Below are 17,278 nucleotides of genomic sequence, written 5' to 3' on the forward strand. Positions count from 1 at the left end.
CAGGAACGGAATTGGCTCCCTTTCCAGAGAAGCGTTTGGTCTGCCCAGGATTCCCAGGTGTCTTAGAAGCCCAAACTGATAGACCCCAGGATAACCATAATTAGCATCTTCAAAGCCCTCTGCAAACATTCATTAGCTATCTTGACAGAGAGAGATAGGACACCACGATAACTCCCATTTTGCAAAGAGGGGAAATCAAGGCAAAAGCATTCTGTGATCCGTCCAAACGGACACTGTGTGAAACCCAAACTGGCCCTATCCTGCCTCTTTTTCCCTCATGCGCTCCGTGAAACATGACATCACTCTTGGCCGCGTGATGCTTTTGACCACTGAAATAGACTCCACCGGGACCCTCCGTGCATTGGGAACAAATAGAGCCGCCTGCCTGGGAAGCTCGCTACGTCATTGCAAGCACGGGACACAGACAAGAGGAAGATAGGCGGATGCTCAGGAAAAGACTCAACGCACTATCTGTGATTCTTTAAGGATTTCTCACGATACAGGGACGAAAAACGTTTGGGGGGCTTTTGTCTTTGATGTGCTGCAGGAGGTGGAGTGTGTAAGGAACCCTGAAATTAGCACTCTTCAGGGGTTCACAGCCTCCAGCTTTGGGTCCTAAGAGTTTAAATAGCTTGTCCAGGGTCATCTAGACAGTATGTTTTAGAAGCAGGATTAGAAACTAGTTCTTGGGCTAGCAAGGTGGCTCAGTGGATAGAGAGGCAGATGTGGAGATGGGAGGTTCTGGGTTCAAATGTGACTTCAAGCACTTCCTAGCTGTGTGACCCTGGGCAAGTCACTTAACCCCAATTGCCTAGCCTTTACTGCTCTTCTTTCTTGGAACCAGTACTTAGCATTGATTCTAAGCAGGAGGTAAAGGATTGAAAAAAGAAAAAGGAGCCTCAGACACTTCCCAGCTGTGTGACCCTGGACAAGTCACTTGACCCCCATTGCCTAGCTCTTACCACTCTTCTGCCTTAGAAGCAATACATAGTATTAATTCTAAGATGGAAGGTAAGGGTTTAATTAAAAAAAAAAAGAAAAGAAAGAAAAAGGAAACTAGTTCTCTCTGACCCTGGGGTAGCTCTTTATCAGTTGGACTGAGCAGATGTAGATTTTAATGCTCATAGGAAGGGAATCCACATTCACTAAGCACCCAAGGAGGCAAGGAGGTTTGTAGAGGCCTGAATTCCTCAGTTCAGTTCAACAAATATTTATGGAGCTCACTAAATTCAAGGTATCAGGCCAGGCTCTAAGGACATAAATATATAAAAGGACTCAGTTCTAGGTCTCAAGGAACTTACATTCAACTAAGGGGGACGGGGATTTGACGTCTCCACAAATGAATATAATAAAGGGCAGTATGTGATAAGAGCAATGGAGAAATATAACCAAAGTGTTCAAAGAAATCTGAGGAGGAAACCAATTTTTAACTTAGGCAGAATCAAGAAGGTTTTTATGGGGGCAGCTGGGTAGCTTAGTGGATTGAGAGCCAGGTCTAGAGATGGGAGGTCCTGGGTTCAAATCTGACCTTAGACACTTCTCAGCTGTGTGACCCTGGGCAAGTCACTTGACCCCCATTGCCTAGTCCTTAATGTTCTTCTGCCTTAGAACCAATACACAGTATTGATTATAAGATGGAAGGTAAGGGTTATTAAAAAAAAAAAAAAGACTTGTTCTTTCTTTGGTAGGCAATGGGGAGCCATGGAAGGTTTTTGAGCAGAGAAATGACATGGTCATACCTGTATGAAAGGAAGGTTAATTTGTCCTCTGTATTGAAAAGGAGGAACTGGAGGTAAGAGTACTAATTAAGAAGCTAGGAAGATGAGATAAGGGACCTGAACAAGGATGAGAAAGATGCTGTGTTCTGATTAGAATCTTGTGACTAATTAGTTTTAATCTCTTTCCCTCCAATTTACCCCACACACACCCCTCCCCCCTTATTGGCTTCCCTCAACCTTGTTAGCTAAGATTTTGGCCATGGTTTCAAGTCTTTTGAGCCCTGAACAGCTCTTCTCTCTCCTCCCAGGTTGCCTGCCCCTCCAGGTCCCAGGAGTCCCTTCCACTGCGTCCACAGAACAGCTCATTCCATTCAAGCAACCTTTCTTGCATTCTCTGCCTTTTCAACAATATTTTATCTGCCTCCTTGTCATAAGTAAAACCTGGCTAATCCACTTAGGACTCTCCTTGTCTCTAGTGGATTCTCTTCCTCCTATTCTTGGGGAGAGAAATCATAAAATCCTAGTGAGCTAGGAAGGCATCACCAAGTTCCTTACGCCTGTTGGCCACTACTAGACTGTTGTCCCCCTGTGTTCACTCAAGAATCTTTTTTGTTGGGGGAAGCTGGGTAGCTCAGTGGATTGAGAGCCAGGTCTAGAGATGGGAGGTCCTGGGTTCAAATTTGACCCCAGACACTTCCCAGCTGTGTGACCCTGGGCAAGTCACTTAACCCCCATTGCCTAGCCCTTATTGCTCTTCTTCCTTGGAACCAATATGCAGTATTGACTCCAAGATGGAAGGTAAGGGTTTAAAAAAAGAATCTATTTTGTTTTTAATGAAACCCTCATGTTATTGTGAACCTGAACCCATTTACACTATCGTCTTCCACGCTCTCTATGTTGTTCTTACTAACTTCTTGGTCCTTGTCCTTTCTTAATCAATAACTTTAACTGGACTTGAAGGACTCATACCTTTGCTCTTGCTCTTCTGATCCACCTTTTAAAGCCCTTTCCAAAAGGCAGTGACATCGTGGATAGAGAGCTGGCTCTGGAGTTAGCAAGACTCCGTTTTCTTAGTTCAAATCCAAACTCAGATACTGACCGGCTGGCTGCATGACTCTGGTCAAGTCACTTGGCCCGATCGGCTTCAATTTCCCATCTGTAAAATGAGCTGGAGAAAGAAATGGCAAACCAGTCCAGGATCTTTGCTGAGGGGCTTACAAAAAGTCGGGCATGGCTGAAATGACTGAACGATAAGTCAAAGGAGAGTTTCTCCATGAAATTTCCCCGAATTCTTGCTAGAAGATGTCTTCTCTTTCTTCTCAATGGTTGAATCACTTGGTTTATATCTCTGATCTGCACTTAAAAAAGCACTAAATTGGTGCTACTGCTGCTTGTCTAAGTAGGTGTCTTCTCTCTCCCTTCTTTCTGAAGGGCAGGAGCTTGATGTAGCTCGCCTCTGTATCCATCTCAGGAGAAGGATCTGAATAAATGTTTGCCTACTGAATGAGTGAAAGGGTCTGACCCAGAGACCTCCAGGCTAGAGGCTTTCCTTGACCCTCAGAGTGTAAGGGTTCATGGGTTCTAGGAAGTACCAGCATCCCCGATGCAAAGCTTAGGTGATAAAGGAACTCCCCTCCAGGTAGGAAATGAGAAATACGAAGTGATGCTGTTGGGATAATGATGTAACCAAAAGAAAAGAAAGTTTTCTTTATCGCCTCTTATCCCAGATCCAGAAATATGCTCCTTGGGCATGTCTAGGCATCTAGGGAAGGAATAACATGGGGAGAAGAGAAAGGCTGTTATCATGTTGTAAATACTGTATGCAGATAAAGGCAATGTTTGGCTGTAGGGGCAGAGTTAAAGTCCAGGTCACACCAGGTTACATGACGATCATCTCTGTGATACCAAGTACTTGTGTGCTTAGATTGGGGAAGAGCGATATCTTACAGTCAAATTAGAGTTTTGCAAAACTCTTTTTGGTTGATTATCTGGTAGGGGGTGAAGCCTGCAAACTCTCTGTCAGCGAGCTTGACTTTGATTCCTGGCATATTCTAGAAGTTGTTATTAAAAACCTGGTTAGAGAATGCCTGGCACAGGAAGGAATGATCACAAAATGCCCCTCTCCCAAATGATGTTTTTGATGACTAGACTGAGAGATGAGGAGAATGCTAAGTGTTTAGAAAAGACTCTGCTGGGATTCTTGTAGAAAAGGTCAAGAATTATAGACTACAGATAGACTTAGACACGACTAAGCCGCCAGGCTGAAAGAGTAGTCAAGAATGATTTGAAATACTATTGTGCTCAAAGGAATAATGAAGTGGAGGAATTCCATGGAGACTGGAACAACCTCCAGGAAGTGATGCAGAGCGAGAGGAGCAGAACCAGGAGAACATTGTACACAGAGACTGACACACTGTGGTATAATCGAACGTAATAGACTTCTCCATTAGTGGCAATGCAATAACTCTGAACAACTTGGAGGAATCCATGAGGAAAAAACACTCTCCACATTTAGAGGAAAAACTGTGGGAGTAAAAACACAGAAGAGAAACAACTTGATTACATGGGTCGAGGGGAATATGATTGGGTATGTAGACTCTAAATGAACATCCTAGTGCAAACACCAACAATATGGAAATGGGTTCTGATCAAGGACACATGTAAAACCCAGTAGAATTGCACGTCATCTACAGGAAGGGTGGGGGAGAGGAAGGAGGGAAAGAATATGATTCTTGTAACCAAGGAATAATGTTCTAAATTGACTAAATAAATTAATTTTCTTTTAAAAAAGTGATGCTATTAAAAAAAAGAATGATTTGAGATCAACTCAGAAGGAAGTCAGTAATGGAAGATCTTCTGGGATCTGTGCTCAACCCTATGTTTTGTGACATTTTTTAATCAGTGACTTAAGTAAAGGAATTGACAGCATATTTACCAAATTGGCAGTTGACACAGATCTGGATCTTACCCACTGAATGATAGAAACATCATGAGAGCCTATAACTTTGGAATGAATGGAGGAAGATGAAATTGAATTGGGATAAATGCAAGGTCTTTAACTTGGCTTAAAACAAAATAAACCCAAATTCATAAGTCCAAGGTAGGGAAGATGTTGCTAAATCTCAATTCATGCGGAAAAAGATCTGAGGGCTTTGGTGGACTGCAAGCTTAAAATGAGTCAGCAGTATGATAAAGCTAACAGGATTTTAGAGGGACCTAATTTCTGTCTTCAAGTGTGTGAAGTGCTTTACAGTGGAAGAGGAATATGACTTACTGTGCTTGATCCCAGAGTGCAGAATTAGAAGCAACAGTGGAAATGAAAGAGAAGTGACTTAAGGAAAAACTTTCTAGCAATGAGAGCTGTCTAAAAGTGAAAGGAAGTGCCCCAAGAAGTAGTGGGTTTCTCCTCCCTAGCAGTCTTCCAGAAAAGGCTTCGGATCCTTTATCTGCCATGTAAGAGAGGGGCTTTTTTCAGCTACAGATTTGACTAGATGGCTTCTGAGGTCCCTTCCAACTTTGAAATTTTGTGATCTCGCACCACAACTCTGGCAGTAAAAACTAAAACCAAACCAAACCAAAACACCTTTTTAAGCATCTTTGGCTATATGGTAGAGGAAGTTTTTGGTGAGTAGTAGCAGCTTTCTTTTGAGATCAAGGGGCCAAAGGCCTATAGGTCTTCTGGTCATGTTTCTGCTGATACGGTTTTTTTTCTCCTCTTCTTTGTCATTTCAACATTAGTCCAACTCCCAATAGCTGTCATTCAATTTAAGATAGTTTTACTTACAGGAAAAAAAAAAAAAGAGATGGAGCCTGACTTCTTTGGGTACAGAATGAGGGAGGGAGTTAGGAACTCCTGTAATTTCTCTTTTTTGGTCTCTTTTTAACAGAGAGGAGTTTCTGAGCCATGACTTCACGTACAGGAAAAGCAAGCAAGCTTTGGAGGGCTTGAGAAATGTCTTGAACTTCAGCTCAGCTTCTTCAGTTTCTGGGTAATATTTATTATGGGTGTTTGATATTTAGAATGGGAAATACAAAAGAAGCAAGACCTGCTTTTTACTTAGTATGCATCTGGGTTTGGGATGGGGAGGGGAAGGCTAGGAGGGACAAGAGTTATCTTCTCTAAAGTTACTTGGCCACTGAAAGTGATCTCTCCAATCTGACTTTTGATCTGCTTGTTATCTCTGTTGTACATTTTGTCACTTAGATACCGACATATTATTCCTTAATTGTTTCCTGTAGTTACGCGTTGCCCTTCCAGCAATATTGTCAACCCCTTTGACCAGGGGCTATGCATTATACTTCTGTTGTATTTTCTATAGATATTTAATGCAGTGCTGGATATCATTACTATTGGATAATTTATTGGTTGAATTGAATTGAAAGTTCACAAAATCATTGCCTAACTGGAGGTGTGTATGTGGGTGGTTTTTAAGTCTAGAGTTAGAAAGAACCTTGGTGGCCTTCTAGTTCCTACCTGAAGCATGAATTCTGTCTACAATAACCTCCATAAATGCCCACCCAGTCTATGGGAGAAGAGGCCCACTAGTATTAAGATCCAGTAGTGTGCTGGAGCTGGGAAGAGCCAATTGTGAAAATTTCAGTGTGAACATTTAGACCTCAGAAATATGCAAAATGCTACAAACCAGGACTTGATTGATTGTTTTGTTGATTGCCTTGACTTAAGAAAGTGATGGAGAAAATATTAATAATGCAGACTAAACCACACTAAAGCATGTCTAAGTACTTTTTTTTTTTTTTGGAGAGCTGGTTGTTAAACACTTAACAGCATATCCCTGAATTTCACTATTTCCTGATCTGTCTCATTGTTGTGACATACAGATAATTTTTACCTTTTTTTTCTTACCTCAACTGCCATAATGGGTCTTTTGCTAGAGCAACAGTCTCCTTCCTTATACTCTTTTTAGCAGTGAAGTGATTATTTTTTCACTGGAGCTGTTAAATTCCTGTGTCATGAAGAAAGGAACTGGAGAAATACCAAATACAATTCTTCAAGAGGCAACCCTTCTGACTAGGGTAGATTATTTAGTCCAAGCATACAAAGAACAAAGAGAAGTGAAGAACTGAATAATTACTCACTTTGGGCTGTGGAGATGCCCAGATTGGAATAGTTAGAGCAAAAATGAATTTATTAGCCCAAGCCCCTAATTCCAAAGAGTTTAAAACAATTCCAGCTCCAAGAAGACAAAATGGAGAGTATCAATTTAAGGAACAGACGGTTTCTACATAGTGCGATGTCATCAGACAACTGCTATGCCTCGATTTCCCCTTGTATTATATAAAACGGACCTAAGAGGGATGGGAGAAGCCACATAGTTTAGTGGCTACGTGCTGGACCTGGTGTCGAGAAGACCTGGTTTCAGCCCCCATCTCAGAAGCTTGCTGAATGTGTGACTAAGTTACAAAGGCTCTCCGAGGCCTCGTTCCCCATCTGTGAAATGGGGTTTAAAAATCTATCTATGAATCGGGGTTTAAACTGCTTCTATTATCCACCTCACAGGGTTGCTGGGAAGAGCCTATGAGATAATGTAGGAAAAACACATGCAAAGCGCTATTGATACCTTTTGTTTTAGAACTCACATTTATTTCTGAATATTTCCTCCCTCCCCTCCCCAACAAGCTACCTCCCTTTGTTTTGGTGACTCCCAGACAGGACGGGCTGGACCAAGAGAGCTCTGAGTTCCAAAAGGTGGCCCTGAGCATAGGAGTGTGAGTGCTGGGTTTGGTTTGGAATGCATCCACTGGAGAGTGATAGGAACAGAGGGCAGGGCTTAGTTTCTTAGTGTGTCCATCAGGATGCAGAGACCACATAGTACCGAGACTAGTTTGCAAAGCCTCTGGTGGCTATACAAGGTAAGCTAGCTATGACCAGGGGCAAAGGGTCTGCATCCAGCAGAGAAAAGCTGTTCTATCTTGCTCTTATTTCTGTGGAAGGTGAGGAGAGGAGAGAGTCTTTGTCATCAGTCTGGTTAAAAAAGAAAAGAGGAGAAAACAACCAACTGGTCCTGCTAACATGGAATCAATATTGCAGAGAGCTCTTGAGGAGGAGTGGCACAGGAACCAGATCGCAGATAAAAAAGACATTTGTTTCAGTTACCTTGTGAGACAGGAAATGGGTTTTTTGGTCCTGGGATTCCTCTTCTCAGGGTGTAGGTGTCATCATTTCCTGTTTTTTTTTTAAGCATTTTGCATTTACAAAATACATGTATTGATTTGGTTTTCTCTCTCTTTCCCTCTCTCCCTCTCCCTCTCCCTCTCTCTTTCTCTTTCTCTCTCTTTCTCTCTCTCTCTCTGTCTCTGTCTCTGTTTCTTTGTCTGTCTCTGTCTCTCTCTCTGTCTCTCTCTCTGTCTCTGTCTCTCTCTCTCTGTCTCTCTCTCTCTCTCTCTCTCTCTCTCTCTCTCTCTCTCTCTCTCTCTCTCTTGTCCTCCTACAAAGTGTGAAGTCCCATCTTTCTTTTCTGGGGCTTAGTAGGACATCTCAGGACCTACTTTCGGTATATTGTGTTAGTTTGACCAGACTAAAAGATTTTCCTTTGGAGAAGGGTAGCTCTTTGTCAGGTTCTTCAACCTAGAAGACAATTTTAGTGGTAGTTTAAATAAACACGTAGGGTTTGGCAGCAGTGGTTTGGCTAATTCCACAAAGAGAGATAAATGATAGTGATCAAACCACCATCTTCACAGTTATTATTTTTTTAATATCACCTTTATTTTCCATTCCAAATAAGTACTGTTGGTTATTCCCCTACTTGAGTATTTAGGAGATTCTTTTGGTCATAGAATACCTTTAAAATATTTGTAATGCTTTCTTTTATGTCTAAATATGAGAAAAAGAGGTTAGTGAGGTGTACTGGACCACTAGAACGAGAGTCAGAAACCTTGGGTGAGAGTCATCAAACTACAGAATTTTAGAGCTGAAAGAGACCTTGGAGAATATGCAGTCTAACCCTTGTGAGACCCTGAAATTGAAATCAATCGGTCAAGATCACACAATTAATTGGTTGCAGAGCCCTGGCCAAAGCCCAGTTCTCCTGCTCCTGAACTTTGTTCCCTTTCCTGCCTTTTACTGCCTTCCTGATCCTGGCTCTGACAATAAGTAGTAATTTGGGCGAGCCATTTTATACACCCTTCTAATTTTAAAATTCGGTAATTCTATTATTTCTGAAGATTCTTTGCAAGCCAATCAACTTATAATTGATTGTCTAATGGCATTTTACTTTATCTTATTACTCAATTGCTTTGAAAATATTGAATTGAATATATATGTATATATATACATACACACATTTATATACCTCTGAAAACACATGAGGTAATTTTTCTGGGGAGAGATACAACCCACATAGTTGTGGGTTGAGTACCAGGTCTGGAGTCAGAAAGATCTGAGTTCAAATTTGGCCTCAGATACTGTCTGTGTGACTCTGGACAAGTCATTTGCCCTCTGTTTGCCTAGGTTTCCTCATCTGTAAAGTGGGGATAATAATAGCACTTTCCAATGTTGTGAAGATTAATGAGAGTGTTCAGCACAGGGCCTGGCACACAGTAACCACTACATAAATGTTAGCTATTATTACTGGCCATTATGTAGATACAATACAATCTCATAAATTTGGACTTTGCCAATTGGTGAATTATAGGAAGTGTAAATATTTTTGTCATTTATAAGATGAAGGAACAAGTTCAGAGAAGTAACTTTTCCTGAATATATGGTTCATAATTTTCCGAGAGGGATTTATATGTTCTAAAAAATATTTATAGCAGCTCTTTTTGTGGTAGGAAATGGAAGGGATGCCTGTCACTTGACAAATGGCTAAACAAGTTCCAGCACTGTAAGGAATGATGAGCAGGTAATGTAAAAAAAAAAAACAAACAACCATGGAAAGATATACATAAATTTATGAAAAGTGAAACAAGAAAAACCAAGGCATTATACATAGTAACATTGTTTGAAGAAATCATGTGTTTGAAGAATAACTGATAAATAAAATAAGCAAGACATAGGTTTATATATGCATACATCTTTTTGTCAAATTACTCCTCTAATTGTGAGGAAAGGGAGGGAGGGAGGGAATTACCTGGGAATTTTTAATGTAGTCACAAACAAATTAATTAAAAAAAAAAACAATTGTCAGAACCAGGACGTGAACCCAGAAATTTTGTAGTGCTCTATTAAAAAAATTGGAATAAGTTTAACTTTGCTGCACTCTAGGTTTTAAAGGATTTGCTAATAATAATATTAAATAAGATTGGAAGGGAAATGATTCATCTATTTGATAATCCACAGGTTTCAAGCACTCTAGAAAATATCATCTACATACAATTTATATGCTAATTAAAGGTCTATTCTTTCAAGGAGGTATTGTAGCATTTCAACTTGGAAAAAATGTGGTTAAGCAGTATGAGAAGTATTATTCATACATAATAGTAATAAAACTGTACTTCTTTATAATATTTCATAATTCCAATTTTTCATTAACTCAAACTAGTTTTTGGAATATGTGACACACATAGAATATAAGCAAATAGAACTAAAGAAATAATGGAATCTTTGAAATTATCTAGTTGAATTCTTTCATTTTTGAGGGTGAGAAAAATGGCAGAGCTGAGGATAGAATCTATTCCTTCTGAAATGCAGTCCAATGTTGGTTTGAATGAATTCTTAAATATCCAAAAAAATCTTATTGTTTTTTCTACTATACACACACATACACAACCACATTTTAAGATTATTCAGCGAATAGCTTTTATATTCAATTGTGCTTTAAGGCTTGCAAATGGGCTTTATTAACAGGGTCTCATTTTATCTTCACCACACTAAAAGGTAGGTGCTATTATTATCCTCATTTTATAGATAAGGAAACTAGGGCAGACAGATTAAGTGACTTGCCTAGTAACTGCTTAAGGTTAGATTTGAACTCAAGTCTTTCAGACTTCAGGTCCGGCTCTTTATCTGCTATGTAGGTTACCTAACTGCTCCAATGACCTGATGATTACAGGAGCAAAAAAGAAGAGAGTCCTTTGAGGAAGTAGCCTCAAAAGCCACATCCTCTGCTTGACCCTTAAGCAAAGATTAATAGACCAAAAGTCAGGATTTCATATCCCTAAGAAAGAAACAAGGGCAAGACTAGAATTTTCATTTTTAACATTGCGATGAGGAAAATCTATAGTCAATTCTAATGAATCCAGACGCTTATAAAACCTGTGATGAGAGATGGAGATGAATTGGACAGTCTCCAAGTTTCCATCAAGCTCTAATATTCTGTGATTCCTGGTTTCATACCGGAACACACACAGTAGAGAAAATACAGCGCAGCTATTAGGAGTTAAGGAAAGAGATATCTAATCATTTGGTACACGAGAGAACAATCGCGCCGGGGGAAGCTGTGTTACTTCAAATATGGCCGGAGTTTGAAGCCACGTGGCAGCCCACGTGGTGTTGGAAGAGTCGATTTTTAACTCGCTGCTCTTCTGAATAGGTTTATAATTAAGAGCCCCGTACCACGTGACTTGTAACTACTCGAATGTGGACTAGTGTGATTGCTAAGTCTGATATTCGGCTGATTCTTAGATCACAGCCATCCAGATGAAAAAGGGATGACCCAGATATATCGGTCCTCTACTTTAAATGTCTCTTGTAGAAGTAATGGATGCTAAGGTCCATAGTAGTGTTTACCCTTCTTTCCCATCATGCCTCCTCACTGAGCAGTCACCGCTTTATTATTGACTTTGGGGTTCTTTGTGTAACTACTCAGCGTATCACTCTGGGGTTATTTGGGGGGGCAGGGGGGGCGGGGGGGGGGCGGGGGGGGGATCTAATGCATACCTGCTGCTGCTGTTAATAAATAAGCTCAGGCTATGCCCTAAGGGCTATAAAACTGTTCATACCCTTTGATCCTGGCATGCTTCTACTCATTTGTATCCCAAAGAGACCATAAAAAAGGGGGAAAGACCTACTTGTACAAAAATATTTATAGCAGCTTTTTGTGGAGGCAAACAATTAGAAATGGAAGGGATGTCCATCAGTTTGGGAATGGCTGAACAGACTGTGGTATATGATGGTGATGGATTACTATTTAGCTGGAAGAAGTGATGAACAAGATGATTTCAGAAAAAGATGGAAAAACTTACATGAACTGATGCAAAGCGAAATAAGCAGAACCAGGCAAACATTATATGCAATAACAGCAATATTGTATAATGATCAATTGTGAAAGACTTAGCTATTCTTGGCAAGGAGATGATTCAGGACAATTCTAAAGGATTTATGACAAAGAATGCTATCCACTCCAGAGAAAGAGCTGTTGGAGTCTAAATGTAAGTTGAAGCATACTATTTTTTGCATTAATTTATTTTTGTTTTCATTTTGGAGTTTTGGTTTTATATGAGTATTGTCTTATAACAATGACCAATATAGAAGTACGTTTTGTGTGATTATACATGTACAACACAGAACAGATTACGTACCATCTTTGGGAGGGCAGGGGAAGGAAGGGAGAAAGAATTTGGATCTCATAATTTCTGAAATCTCATAATATAACTTAAAATTACTATTACTTATAATTGGGAAAATAAAATATCTAAAAGAAAAATAAACCCATATTTAAAGAAAAAAAAAACTTAGGAAATAACACTCTTCAAAGTTTATACTAGCCACCAAACTTTGTAGCTTAAAAAGTTTTGTTGTCAACAATTTTTTACAGAATATTTGAGGCCCTCTAATTCAACCTGCCCTTGCATAGGACTTAACACTACAACATTCCCAATAAGTGGTCATGTAGTCTTCCTTTGAAGAATTCAAGTAAGGCAATCGAACCTGCCCTTAGGAAAAGTTCTGCTCTCAAGCTGATTAAAAATGAAGAACTATCAGTGAATTGTTACTTGTACCCTACTGACTCATTGTTTGAATTGAACTTATTAAGGGATGGCCCTGAAAAAGATATTGGAGATTATTTTAGCTGTGCTATGCCCTTGAAATTAAAATTTTAAAAATCCATAGCATTATGGGGGAGTTTATGATAAAATTGTTCACATAATTATAACAAAATCTATATGATCACTAAAACTGTGAAGTAGTATCATTAGGGCATCACATATGATGAAGTAGCCAAGAGACAATGGTTACTGGGATTGGAATGAGGAAAACCTGAGTTCAAATCCAGCCTTAGATACTTACCACCTATGTGATCCTGGGCAAGTCACTTAATCTCTGCCTTTCTCAGTTCCTTCAACTGTAAAATGCAGATAATAATAGGTTGTTGTGAAGATCAGATGAGAAATATTTGTAAAAACTGTTTAGCACATAGTAGGTGCTTGACAAATACTAATTAACTCGTCCTTCCTTCCTTCCTTCCTTCCTTCCTTCCTTCCTTCCTTCCTTCCTTCCTTCCTTCCTTCCTTCCTTCCTTCCTTCTCTCTCTCTCTCTCTCTCTCTCTCTCTCTCTCTCTCTCTCTCTCTCTCTCTCTCTCTCTTCTTCTTCTTCTTCTCTCTCTCTCTCTCTCTCTCTCTCTCTCTCTCTCTCTCTCTCTCTCTCTCTCTCTCTCTCTCTCTCTCTCTCTTTCTTTTTCTTTCCCATAGTATCTAGAGAATGTGAAGGTTATGTTGTTAACTAACTGGGTTAGGGAAAAGGATTACCTTTTCTTCCTTCTTCTTTTACTGTGTCCCTGAGAATGCCTTGGGGATGAGGTTTTGTTTTGGTTCATTCTGTCTGTCCTCAGGAGGTAGAATCTCCATTAAACCTGGAAGCTCAAGCCATGGTGACTTTGGAGACTGGATTCTAGACTGGAAATACAGACAACCAAACTACCAAGGGATCCCAGAAAGCAGGATGCCTGGGACTTAAGCCCAGGGAGAAGTTTTAGACTTGGTTCTTGGTGGGACTGTGCTGTGTGAAAACTGAGCTAAATCATGAACCTAATCTCCTTTCCCTGTCCCATCCCCACCAGTAAGAAGTATTGGGGTGGGAGGATTATTATATTCCCAGGTATAGAAGTGAATATTCTTTTGTAAAAACTAGAACTGAAGTGTAAAAGACCCCCTAAAATTGGGAGAACACCTTTGGTGGGGCCTACAGGCAACCACAGAGACTAGACACCCCAACAAGGACACTGGAAAACCCTGTGGAGGAGTGAAATGTAACAGTTGTAGGGGTCAGGGTGATCACTGGTATATAGCTTTTGGACCATTGGTTTGACAGCAGCAACTATACAATGAATTAGAATACTCTGATATAGACACTCACTTCTGAGGGAGGGATAAGCAAAGGATCTAAATTTGAATCTTTCCTTTGAAATTAATTGGATGTGTAATTTTGTGCAAATCTCTCTGAACCTTAGTTTCTTCATCAGTAGAGTAGATGATCTCTAAGAACTTTTACAGCTCTAAACTGATGATCTTATGATGAATTAAAAATTAAAAATAATTGTTGAACCAGAAATTCACTCTAAAATAATTCTTTGAAGCCCTAGCTGCAAATAGAAATGAAGAAATCCCTTCACTTACCAGTTCAGGTAATCCATAAAAACCTGAATATCTTGTAGAAGCAAACTGGAAGGCTGAGAGAGTTTTATTAGGAACATTATTGAGGTTTTGGCTCAAGAGAATCCAAATAATTAGTGGGCATAGAGAACCATAAAAGGGTAGAGCTAGAAATGACCATGGAGATTATCTCGTCCAGTAGATTCATTTTGCAGAAAAATTATTTTAGGCCCAGAAAAGCTACTTGCTCAGAATCATACAACCAGTTAATGGCAGAGAAGAGACTTAACCTAGATCTTGGGACAACAAGTCCAGGGTTTATTCCACCACATGACAAAAAAAGACCTAACTAGTTTCTGTCTTATAACAAATTTCTTTTCAAGATTAAATAATGTAGCTTTGTCAGTGGTACACTACTGTTTTCAAAAGCCAGCTTGTTCTTTTGGAAGCAGGGAGTGTCAATGAGCCATATTCTATTATCTCCTTAAATTTATGTGCAAATCTAAGTATTGAAATAGGCCACTGACTTTTTGTGTCATCTGATGTTTTGTTGGTTTTAAAAACTGCAAAGGCTTTGGCTTTTTTCCAATGGTAGGGGAGTTTGTTGCTTTACTAGCATTTAGGCATTTAGCCATCTTTTTTTTTTTAATTGAAGTACCAAGCATAGTTATGAATTCTGGGAATATGTATTTGGTCTAGCAGCTCTAAAGTTCTTTGATGACTTTAAATGTTAATCCAGGCTTATTTGCAGCAATGAGAATAGTTAGGTAAAGGGTAGCATTTGCTAGCTCAAGTCATTTGCAAATCAAGTGCTGTTATTTTCTCCCTAAGTAGGAGAAAGTGGGATGAAATACACAGAAAAGATACAGATTTACAAGGAAAGCCGATATTTAGACTTGGAAAATGTGGGGTCATTTCAGTATCCCACCTGTGACCTGCTGTCCCTGACTGCCTCTTCATCCTGCTTATCTTTTAACACTCAGATAATTCTTTTAAATATTTCCCCCTACTTGCATACAGAACAATATCTCCAAAATACACAAGATCCTTTAAACAGGATAAATGTTAGCCTCATCATTACTCATCCCAGCTTATAGATGATACATAGAGAAGCCTAAAGATTCTCTTTTTCTAAAAATTTGGTTAAAGGATCCTTGAAAATATCTCAGTTGTGCCTATTTGCCTAGGTTGAGTTACACTAGGAAAACTGCTAATTACACTGGTTTAAGGAAGAAGTGCTGGAAATGAATAAATATCTCATGGGATTATTCTTTTAAGAAAGTTCTTGATTTGAGGGAGTTTCCATTTCAAGAAAATCTACACAGTAGCATTTGTGAAAGAGGGGCTGGTTACTCACATGCAATGTTCCCTCAGAAGCTGTTAGACATGTTTTTGTCTACATGGTTAACCCTCCAAAGCTTCTCTCTAGGATCCTGCCAGCTTCACTGTGACTTCTAGCTGGGCTTCCTCCCTTGGCCTCTCAGCCCTTGGCAGAAAGTAGGAGGTAGTTTTTGTTGTCTGAATTTTTATGATCCCATTTGGGGTTTTCTTGGCAAAGATACTGGAGTGGTTTGCCATTTCCTTCTCTGGCCCATTTTACAGATGAGGAAACTGAAGCCAAGAGAGTTGTCCCTTGCCCAGGGTCATACAGCTAGTAAGTATCTGAAGTCAGATTTGAACTCAGAGCCTTCCTGACTCCAGGCCCAGCCCTCTATCCACTGAGCTATATAGCTAGCTGCCCAGGAGGTAGTCAGTGCTGTGCAATTTTCCCATGCAGAGATAATGCTTCTCTGCCCTAAGCCAAGTATAGTCTGTAACTCCAGCATCCACCCTTCTCTACCTTACAACTCCCAGGTACCTGTTAGCAGAGGGGCCCAACTCCTAGCATACTCAGTGGATGACCCCTGTCAGAGAAGTGGGGCTATCTGGGTCCCATTCTAGGAATTCTTAGTCTGAGATCAATAAATTTTAAAATACATATATATATATATATTGATAATTATATTTTAATATAATTGCTTTCCTTTGCATTCCTATATATTTTATTTTATACTTTATATATTACTTATATAATAGATTATATATCTTATCTATATAATATGACATATATTATAATATTATGGATATTACATTTAAAAACATTATCTTGAAAAGAGGTCCACAGGTTTCACCATACTCCCAAGGGGTCCATGACACAAAAAATGATTGAGAACCCCTGCTCAGTGAAGAAGAAAATAAGAATAAAAACAAACAAAAAATAAACAAACCAAAGAATGGATTTACATTCAGAGGAATCTCATTAGAGGTGAGACTGACACCAGTACTCCGGTTAGTTCAGATTTAATTTGGAAAGAAAATGGAATACTCTTAAGTCACTGAACAGTTAACAAAAGGAGATTTACTTAGCCCTCACATAGCAAGGTATGACAAGGGCCTGACGGCAGTTAGGTTTCATAGAACAAGGCAGTGTTGTGATTTGGGTGGTCTTCAGATCTATATCTAGCTTGAGGGATCCGGACCCCTCATGGATGGGATTTTTTATGCCCTTGGGTCACCAAGCTGCCAAGGGCCCATAGATGAGTTTGGTTGCCCCTAAACTGATCCCTGTTAGAAGTGCTGTTGGTTTGTATTATATTGTTCTTCCCCTAGATGACCCAGGAAATGTTTTTTGGACTCTTTATTCTATAGTCCCTCTGCTTCCTGCTTTTTTGTTTGTTCTTTTGGGCTCTGTGCTATGGTTCACTGAGTCATTTGGCTTCTCTACTTCTCTAGGCTAGGAACCAGAAAAATGTAGGACCTAAGCATGGACATGTGATCTTAGGTCTGTGCCCTTTACTTTGTGGGCTCTATCAGTCCAGGGGGTCTGCATACTGGGAGTTGGGGCAAGATTAGAGGAAACAAACTTGCAAAATGGCTGGGCCTTCCCATAAACTACTACTTCTATCTTGCTCATATTCTTTAGTCTTTATAATTTATGACTCAAAGAACACAACTGTCTGCTCATAGAACTTGGCCATCTGTGCACAACTTTTAAAAGGAACATTGGCCACATGTATTCCTTCTTACCAAC

This window comes from Monodelphis domestica, chromosome 5 (assembly GCF_027887165.1).
Source record: "Monodelphis domestica isolate mMonDom1 chromosome 5, mMonDom1.pri, whole genome shotgun sequence".
In the NCBI taxonomy this organism is placed as follows: domain Eukaryota; kingdom Metazoa; phylum Chordata; class Mammalia; order Didelphimorphia; family Didelphidae; genus Monodelphis; species Monodelphis domestica.